Below are 10,763 nucleotides of genomic sequence, written 5' to 3' on the forward strand. Positions count from 1 at the left end.
TCACAAGTTGGTTTTATGGGATCGTGTTACGTTCAACCACGGTTTCTAAGATGATATTAGAGCATCCGTTAAGATCCATTGGGTCATCTTCTGCTATCGTACCACCTACCATTTATGTCAATGAACCAAGCTCAATAGTGCTAGTCGTGAGGGGGTGTTAAAGCTCACATTTCACAAAAGATGGCCCCTACATGTGTTTATAAGTGAGGGCAATCCTCACCTTACGAGCCAGTTTTGTAAGGGCGAGTTAGATGTAATTTCAATAATTATATCTAAAAAAGGCCATTATTATTTAATTTCTTCGATGAATATTTTATTTAGTTTTTTTTTGAGGGGGAATATTTTATTTAGTATTTCTTTGTGCTACATGACTGAAATAATTTTGTCAAAAAAAAAACGTATGACTGACATAATTAGGAGGAGAATAGTTTTCTAATAGGAATATGTCCTTATTCTTTGGTTATTCTTAGGGTGTGGTTTTGTGTTCATCGTCATCAATGGTGGTCATTCAGTTTTGCCATGTGATTTCAAACAAATTTCACGTGTGTTTTCCTTGGCTCTTAATTCATGAGCGTTGCTTATAACTTTTATTGTTTTTTTTTTTTGGTACAAGTTTTTATTGTTACTATCAACTTTTTAAAAACCGTTGATTTAGTCCGTATATAGTAATATAGTCTTAAGTTGAGACAATTTTTTGAATGAGCTTATAATCAAACTTAGACGATACTTCACACTTTGATTTGTCATAATACAATATAGTTCTTTACTTCAAAAATATATTCAAATAGTCTTTAATTTTTTTTAACGTCGATCAATTTGATTATGAACAGCAGTTGGGTGACATTGTGATACCAAGGTCATGATATTAACACTACAATATCACTCAAGTGCCGTTATTTGGTTATTCTATAGGTTAATAAAGTTAGAGAGGTTTTCATCCCCTCTTTTTCTACCAAAAAAATAAATAGAGTTAGAGAGGATGACACATCACACATGTGTCATAGAGACTTAGAGAGTTAGACGTTATACCTGTTGGTGATTTTCAAAATAATGGAATCACTTTAGAACCAAAAGTTGTAACTCTTCATGGGAATCATTCATATACATTGGAACCTTTGGCAAAGGGATGCTTAATGAACATTTGCATTTATTCAAATGTATATGATTATAACCTTTGGCAAAAGGGTGCTTAATGAACCTTTGCATTGATTCAAGTGTATATGATTATAACCTTTGACAAAGGGGTGCTTAATAACCATAACATTGTTTCAAATCAAAGGGGTGTTTTCTCTCATGTGAAGGGTCATATAATACACTATAAATGCTTAACATTTGGGCATTAGTTTGACACAAAAAAACAACAGAAAACAGAAACCAGAATTTTGTTGCATTAACAACATAATTCTCCTTCATTCTCTTACTCTAAGTCATCCATCAATTCTCTAATGCATGAGTGAATTGCTAGAACCATAAATCTGTAAAATACTGTTAGGAGATACGCTTAATGTGGTTGTGCAATACACGTCAAGGAACTCATAGTATCCTAAAGGGGATTCGCCGGTCATTCCTTATTGCATCCAATATACAGTTATTGGTGGGGGCGAATCGAACCTAAAGGTTAGTATGGAAACCCCATGCGCTTTGAGTTTACATGCATAGACATTAAACTTTTCAGGTTTCAAGGAAAACAGCATCTTCCCAACAATCAAGATATACAACAATCTTTGGAATTTATGTGCACACTTCATCATATTCATCTTCATCTTCTTCTTGGTCAAGTTATTGCAGCAGACCCCCAACACAAGTACCAACAACTCCAACAAGGTCACCCCACGAAAAATCCATGACTAATTTTTATAAAGAACTTTTCATGACTAAATGGATTGTACAAAGAGAAAAATAGAGACAAAATAATGTGTTGAATAAGTGTTCAGAAGTTAGATGTGTTCAAATGTCATTGTTAAAATTATTTACCTTTGGTCTAAATTAACTTTGTGCATTTTTCAATGAACTAATCAATCTTTTTACAAGAAAATATTAGCAAATTAGTGGTTACGTTGATTTTTGGAATCAAACCATAAACCTTCATAAAACTCTTTCAACGCCTTTGCTCATCAACCTAAGTTTGTCAATAAATAAAACCAAATTAATTAGTTGTTTTCAGTTTATTTGGATAGATAAACGAAATAACAATAATCATTGAAAACTCACAGATAAATTGTTGTTTTTTGGATTTCCAAACTGTTAAATTTGAATTTCCAAATTCTATCATCTACCGAAGTTGTTACTAGGTTGAGTCACGACCAGGTCGCTCTCTTTAAGACGTTTCGTGGCACTACCCAAAGTTGTGCAAGGTAGACTATCAACCACGCCGCCTCCAGGATAAAACAAGCCCAGCTACAACTGTTCGATTAACTACTGCACTGTAGAAAAATCGTTCGAGAATTACACCCTCAAAATATGGCTCAATTGTTTGATCGAAGCCACTCGATACGGTACGTAACCGCTCTATTCGAAACCGTTCAAATTAATATGGTATTATTACCATTCTATTATGGTGCTGAGACCACTCAAATATGGTGTTACCACCATTCTAACTTCTCCAAAACATGAATATGACACTACGACCACTCAAATATGGTGATACCACCATTTCTCTTGAAAATAATATATATATATATATATATATATATATATATATATATACTGTTAAGATCATTCTTTAATATGATCTTAATAGTACTCTATATTCCGAAGAATCATATATTATCGAAGGGACTATGAACTTAAGACCAAGGGACTATGGTCTTAAGAACACTCTTAATACCGAAGGGACAGAAAGGAGTAGAAGCAGAAGAAACTTGTTAAAAACAAGTCGGAGGGAGAAGAGAGGAAAAAACACAGGAAGCATCGACTGTGAATTTTCGGTGTAAAGAATCAAATGGGGCGAGCTCTCCTTTTATAGGAAGAGTTTGTAACAAAAAACGAGTGACTTGGGGATTAAGTCTGCTTAATCCTTAAGCAAACGCGGTTTGTTTCTTAATTGGATATATCCGGAAGTTTCTGGATATACTTTTGGATTGGGTCGGATCGTAACAAATTTATTTGTTACGCCTAGCGCTTACGGATAATGATTAAATTAATTAATTAATTAATTTAACATTTTCAAGTGACAAAAAAATATATATCAATTTTTTTTTTAAGCGTTCACCCGTTCACAAAATTGGGTACCTCAAGGGCACACCCTTGGAGGTCACTTTTCCCATATATAAACACTTACTAGTTGGGGTGACCCTTCAATGTGGGACATTTTTTAGTCACACCCACACACTAGTTTTTTCATAGTGTTTTTCTTTCCAATTTTCTTCACTAGAATTAACTAGTGTTCCAACAATCCCCCACTTGACTTCAAAATGGTTTCGAGAAATAAAGTAAAACGTTTCCATAAGATTTGCTAATATACAAAGGTGTCGCCAACAACTTGAACCTTAGCATAGTGGAAGGTATTCTGATTTAACAAGAGTTGCTTACAGCATTGAACTCTATCTCAGACATAGAATCCACACACAAACCTTTTCATAGGTGTATTCTAAAAGCCCGTGCATTTTAAGGCCCTGCACGTGTATCCCGGTTTTAACGAATGCTCTAGGAATTCTGCCTCGAAATTCCATAGGACCGGCCTAAGTTCCACATTCGTATAGGTGAGTCTATCAAGGGTACTCCTGTAGCTGTGTACCCCACTCAACATAGAGTATAGATCTCATTAAGAGTTTACTATTACCTCATCCTTCTTTCGCTGCAGGATCATGCTTTCTATATTCTTTCTCTCATAGCATGTTCTACCACTTCATGACTTGTTTTTACCCATTGAACCTATTTCTTGGGATCTCCAGTCATGTAGGTCGGGTTACCATCACTTGTGGGCTATAGGCATTAGTCCCATCCTACTGGATGTTTCTTGGACTTTCTCTCTATTAAGTCCTTTCGTCAAAGGATCAGCTAAGTTTTCATTCGTACGTACAAAATCAACTCTAACCGCTCCATTTAGAGATACACTCTCTAATTGTGCTATGTTTTCGCCTTATCTGTCGTCTCTTACCATTGTAATAACGATTCTTAATCTTTGCAATAGCCGCGGTACTATCACAATGAATTAACACAGCAGGTAACGGTTTTTCCCATAGAGGGATCTCAGCTAGCAAGGATCTTAGACAACTTTCTTCTTCACTAGTTTTATCTAGTGTTCTCATCTCAGATTCATTCCATAGTGGACTGAGTCAATATCATTTGTTTTAACAAACAACTCCTCTAGTGATGCTCAATGTGCAAACACTATTCGCTAAATATTCATCTGAAAGATGTTCTATTTAATATCTTGTACCATTTAAGTACAATATGTTACTCCTAGTGAAGTAATCTTAGAGTCATAGTCTTCTCATGACTCTTTCAATAGCATGGCAATGCTTTCCATCCGTCTACTAGTAAACTTGCACAAGAGTTTCACGACATCGACAATGTCGGATCTAATACATTCAGTGGCATACCTAAGTGCTGCCAATGATGCTCGTATATTCTGTTTTTCTAAATCCATCTCAAGTGTTCTTACACTTGGATCATAATATGTGATTGCAAGTTTACGGTGAAATAATTACATTTCTTTAAGATATTCTCAACTTGTGAGATTTATCAAAAAAGTTATCTTTTCTGATCTAGTAATCTTGAAACCAAGAATTACTTCAATTTTTGTTTAGGTCTTTCTTATCAATGTTGTTGATAAACAATGATTTCACATCATTCATAACATGAATCTTTAAATCAAATATGAGCAAGTCGTCTTCATAGAGACATATGATCGTGCAAATATTATTTGTCACTTTCATTCACTTTATACTCATTTGATAACATTAGAATGTCAAATTTTTCCATGCCATTCCTCAGGAGTTTATTTTAGACCATTCAAATAATTATCTAACTTACAGACCTTGTTTTCTTGTCCATGAATTGCAAAATTTTTCAGGTTGTTCCATATAGACTTGTTCTTCTAGTTCACCATAAAAAGGCAACTTTCACATCCTTTTGGAGTACTATCGAGTTATAAACGGCGGCTAAAGGGACTAGTACTCTTATGGATATGATTTTAGTGATTGGTGAATGAATGTCAAAGAAGTTTATATTTTTCTCCTTGTCTAAAACCTTTGACTACAAGGAAAGCCTTGTATTCATCAACCGTACCATCAGGTTTTAGTTCTTTTTTCAAAAATCCAAGTACAACCGATTGATTTTGCAACTATGAGACAAGTCAACCAAGTTTCATGTTTTGTTAGACTCTAGAAAATTCATTTCATCGTTTATTGCTTTTGCCATAATTCAGCATCCAATGAGGATATAACTTCTTTAAGGCTTAATGAATCTTCTTCCAATGTATAAACCAAGTTCATACTCTTTAGCAATTTTAGCTTTCTTACCTCCTTGAGGTTCTATAACATCTTGTATGATGTTTTCATAACTATTTCTAATTACATGAATGTGATTAGATATAGTGCCCCCACTAGTTCTTAATTTTTAAAGGGGAATTTAATTTGCCCCCACTAATGTCGTGCTCCCATTAGAGCCCCCACTAGTGCCCCCATTATTCTTTAGTTAAAGGGGTAAATATTTACATAGAATTCGACATCTTTTAAATTCTATGATCACTTTAACATTTAGGTCATAAAACCTATATGTTTCGTTATTTATCGCATACCCGATGAATACATATTCATAGGCTCTACTAGTGAGTTCAACTCTCTTGGGGTCCAGGATCTTAATATAGTCCAGACAATCCCAAGTTCGAAAAATAAGACAAGTTGGATTGTCTTTTCTTCAAAAATTTCTTAATTAGAATTTTTGTTCTTAGACTTGGGTACTCTATAAATTTCAATTTTCGTTATAAAAAATTGAACATTCAAGCATATCAATTTTATTTTTCCAAAGTTCACAGTCATCAATAAATATGATAAAAATATCATTTTATCATTTCTAATTTATGTGTCATTAAATTAACACATATCATTATGTTTAGAGATTCATATCCTCTAAATTCTAATTTATATGAATTTTTGATTCATATATCTTGACTGCAATAAATAAAATTGTTTAATTATATAACTTTGGAATTAAGTCCAAGTTACTCAAGTTTAAAATTAAACACTTGTTCGTGATCAATTTTGATATGTCAAATATTAAAATCACACAACTAATAACATAGAAGGAGAATTTAATTTTTTAACATACCATCAAAGTGCAATCTCTTTCCACAAGAGTGCATGGTACACAAGTCTCTCTTTAAGTCTGAGTCAACTCAGTCTTATTCAATAGAAATCTGAAATTCAGATTCTTTCTTAAACATAAATAGAATTTCACAATTCCATTTATTTTCCATATTGCATATTTACAAGTTCGGATTATGTAAAGCGATCGATGCATATGTTTATCAATTCTTGTTAAAGATTTGAAAACCAGTACGTGATATCAATGTTTTAAAAAAAACAAAACACTTTTAGAATTCACCATAACAAAATAACAGCCTTGCATTATTTTATTTTCCGCTCCAAACAATTTTTTTATGTTTTGTAACAAACTAAACTTGTTTGGTTCTGTAACAAATAATTTGTTTTGTAACAAATTATTGTTTTCATCAAATAAATTTTTAGTAACTAATAATTTGTTTTGTAACAAATTATTGTTTTCATCAAATATATTTTTAGTAACTAATAATTTGTTTTGTAACAAATTATTGTTTTCATCAAATATATTCTTAGTAACTAATAATTTGTTTTGTAACAAATTATTGTTTTCATCAAATAAATTTTTAGTGTTGTTGATTGAAACAACAATCACTTCATCGTTTCATTCGAAAGATGTGAATATATAGCTTGATTTATCCTTAATGTATTTAGGGACAACTTAACCTCAATATGTAACTTCTTCGGTAGACATAGCAGATCGAAACGTCTTAAATTGTTGTTTTTTGGATTTCCAAACTGTTAAATTTGAATTTCCAAATTCTATCATCTACCGAAGTTGTTACTAGGTTGAGTCACGACCAGGTCGCTCTCTTTAAGACGTTTCGTGGCACTACCCAAAGTTGTGCAAGGTAGACTATCAACCACGCCGCCTTCAGGATAAAACAAGCCCAGCTACAACTGTTCGATTAACTACTGCACTGTAGAAAAATCGTTCGAGAATTACACCCTCAAAATATGGCTCAATTGTTTGATCGAAGCCACTCGATACGGTACGTAACCGCTCTATTCGAAACTGTTCAAATTAATATGGTATTATTACCATTCTATTATGGTGCTGAGACCACTCAAATATGGTGTTACCACCATTCTAACTTCTCCAAAACATGAATATGGCACTACGACCACTCAAATATGGTGATACCACCATTTCTCTTGAAAATAATATATATATATATATATATATATATATATATATATATACTGTTAAGATCATTCTTTAATATGATCTTAATAGTACTCTATATTCCGAAGAATCATATATTATCGAAGGGACTATGAACTTAAGACCAAGGGACTATGGTCTTAAGAACACTCTTAATACCGAAGGGACAGAAAGGAGTAGAAGCAGAAGAAACTTGTTAAAAACAAGTCGGAGGGAGAAGAGAGGAAAAAACACAGGAAGCATCGACTGTGAATTTTCGGTGTAAAGAATCAAATGGGGCGAGCTCTCCTTTTATAGGAGGAGTTTGTAACAAAAAACAAGTGACTTGGGGATTAAGTCTGCTTAATCCTTAAGCAAACGTGGTTTGTTTCTTAATTGGATATATCCGGAAGTTTCTGGATATGCTTTTGGATTGGGTCGGATCGTAACAAATTTATTTGTTACGCCTAGCGCTTACGGATAATGATTAAATTAATTAATTAATTAATTTAACATTTTCAAGTGACAAAAAAATATATATCAATTTTTTTTTAAGCGTTCACCCGTTCACAAAATTGGGTACCCCAAGGGCACACCCTTGGAGGTCACTTTTCCCATATATAAACACTTACTAGTTGGGGTGACCCTTCAATGTGGGACATTTTTAAGTCACACCCACACACTAGTTTTTTCGTAGTGTTTTTCTTTCCAATTTTCTTCACTAGAATTAAGTAGTGTTCCAGCACAAATGGAGAAGCTAAGGTTGAACCGCATTCAAGATATCGTACCTAACAATTTTGCCATTTTTACAAGTTCAGAGATATGATTTGTGGACAAAATCAATTAATTAGTTAGGAGGGTTATGTAAATAATAGACTTCATTTTTTATTTAGTAGAATTGCATAAATTAAATGTGACCAATTATCTTGTTTAACATGCTTATGTATCATTCAAATTTTCCTAATATTTCATTTCAAAGGGAGCATAAATGATTTGCTATTTTTTGGTGGCGGTCGGAGTTTGAATCCCGGACCTTGCATATATTATGCATTGTCCTCACCAACTGAGCTAAGCTCACGAGTACAAATGATTTGCTATTAACTATATGTTGTCCGCTACTTTTATTCAATTTTTTTTTATTGGCAAATGTTATTTGTTTTTTGAGTAAAGAGAGAGAGAGAATAAACTTAACTCTAAACTCTTCATATCATAAATTTAACTCTTTTTTTTTTGATAAGTGATGAGTCAATATTTAATCTATTTTTATGTATTATTTAGTTTAGTTTTATTTAGATTTGATTTTATTTTATTTAAATATTATTTCCTTTTTGAATCTTTTTACTTCAATTGCATATTTTATATTTCAGGAATGAATATTGGATGGAAGGAGTCTTGAAGCAAAAGAAAGGAGTTTGGAGCTGATTTGGAGCAAGAATACGAAGATTCGGGAACAAAAATATAAATCCCCCAAGTCAGAAGCTTGGCACGGCCCGTGCCAACATGTGGCACGGCCCGTGCCAACATGTGGCACGGCCGTGCCACCCTCCAGAGTGCCTTTTGCTGCTTTTGCTTTGGCCCCAAGTTACTCTGTTTTAGTTTTACCGAAAAGCCCTTGTAATTGTTTAGATTTTAAGTCGAATGTAAGATATAAATAGTGTAGCTCTCCATCACAAATATTCATCTTTTGTTCTTGGAAATAATATGTGACAATTGTTTCTTTGAATAAAAGTTCACTTTTATTTTATTATTCTTTTAGTTTACGTTCTTCTTCTTCTTCTCTTCTTTGTCTACAATGAACATTAGTGAGTAGACTCTTCTTGTCTTGGGATTGTTGGATAAGTCTAATGGCATAATCCTAATCGAACCAAGCTTTAACCCTAATTTCATGTAACCGTAATTTCTAATTTAGATTCACCGTTTTAACATGAATTAACCATTATCAAACTGTAGAAGCGAAAGTGGAGGGTTTGATAATTGTTAATCCATCATCCCAAATGTCAATTCATAAAGCGAAAAAGGAGCTTTGATATTGGAACAAGTGAATCTAGACAATAATTGTAAAGGCAGCAAAATAGTCTTTGCAATTATTGAGACATGTGTAGTTTCAATCCTTATAAGCTTCTTCTAGTAATCAAGTCAGCGAAATAGGCTTGGTTGCTAGGCGTAAACTCTCACCGGACTTTCATCGGAAAGGTGAGGGGCTAAAGGGAAACCGGTCTTTAGAAATTTAGGTGTAAAACATGAAATTAGAAGTTAAAGTCTTGGCTAGTGAATGATTTGTCATTAGGATGAACCAATAATCCCAAGGCTCTTTTATTTTATTATTGTTATTTTCTTATACATAAAAATCCAAACTTTATTTTCAAAACTCTCATCTAATCGTTATTTAAAGTTAATTAAATTCATAACTCCCTAGCGGAATGATACTCTCTTACTACTATTACTTCGATAGACCGTGCACTTGCGGTTTGGCCTATCAAGTTTGACCTTTTCTTTATTTTATTTTTCTTTTTCTCTTTCTTTCTTTCTTTCTATTTCTTCTTTTGCCTTTAACTCCTTGGGAAGCATAAAATAATAAAAATATGGCTGAGGAACGCACTCTCAAAGAGTATGCAATCCCATCTTCAAATGAGTCATACGATGTTATTGTGTACCCAACGGTTGAGGACAATTTTGAAATAGAACCTGCACTTATTAACTTAGTGCAGCAAAATCAATTTTTCGGATCACCCACTGAGGATCCGAATTTTCATATTTCAACCTGTTTAAGACTCAGTGGAACCTTGAATGCAAACCAAGAGGCCGTAAGGCTGCACCTCTTTCCTTTTTCCTTAGGGGGTAGAGCTAGTGCTTGGTTTCATTTATTGGAAATTGGTTCTATCACTTCATGGCATCAAATGAGGCAAGCTTTTCTTGCCCGATTCTTTCCCTATTCTAAAACTGTTCAATTAAGGAATCGAATCACACAATTCACTCAAAAAGATGGAGAATCTCTTTACGATGCGTGGGAGCGTTTCAAAGAAATGCTTAGACTTTGTCCCCATCACGGTTTAGAGAAGTGGCTTATTATTCACACTTTTTATAAAGGTCTTTTGTATACCACAAGAATTTATGTTGATGCAGCTGCAGGTGGAGCTTTGATGAATAAAACATGCACAGGAGCATATGCTTTGATCGAGGACATGACACAAAACCACTATCAGTGGACCTACGGAAGGGACATCCTTAATGTTGCTCCTTCACCCTCTAAAAGGGAGGTAGGTATGTATGAAATTTCTTCCCTTGATCATCTAGCTGCTAAATTTGACACACTCACACAAAAATTTGATAAAATA

General features: G+C 33.5%; 1 non-coding gene across 1 annotated transcript; it reads right to left on the minus strand.

Moving 5' to 3' along the window:
* Positions 1 to 10,373: 10,373 nt before the first annotated feature.
* Positions 10,374 to 10,480, minus strand: LOC146946299 (small nucleolar RNA R71). The gene has a single exon (XR_015029488.1). It is a non-coding gene; the product is annotated as a small nucleolar RNA R71 (small nucleolar RNA).
* Between the last annotated feature and the right edge of the window lie 283 nt (positions 10,481 to 10,763).

The sequence above is a fragment of the Medicago sativa genome, chromosome 2 (assembly GCF_051527215.1).
Source record: "Medicago sativa cultivar Bolivia chromosome 2, Bolivia_mono, whole genome shotgun sequence".
Classification (NCBI taxonomy): Eukaryota; Viridiplantae; Streptophyta; class Magnoliopsida; order Fabales; family Fabaceae; genus Medicago; species Medicago sativa.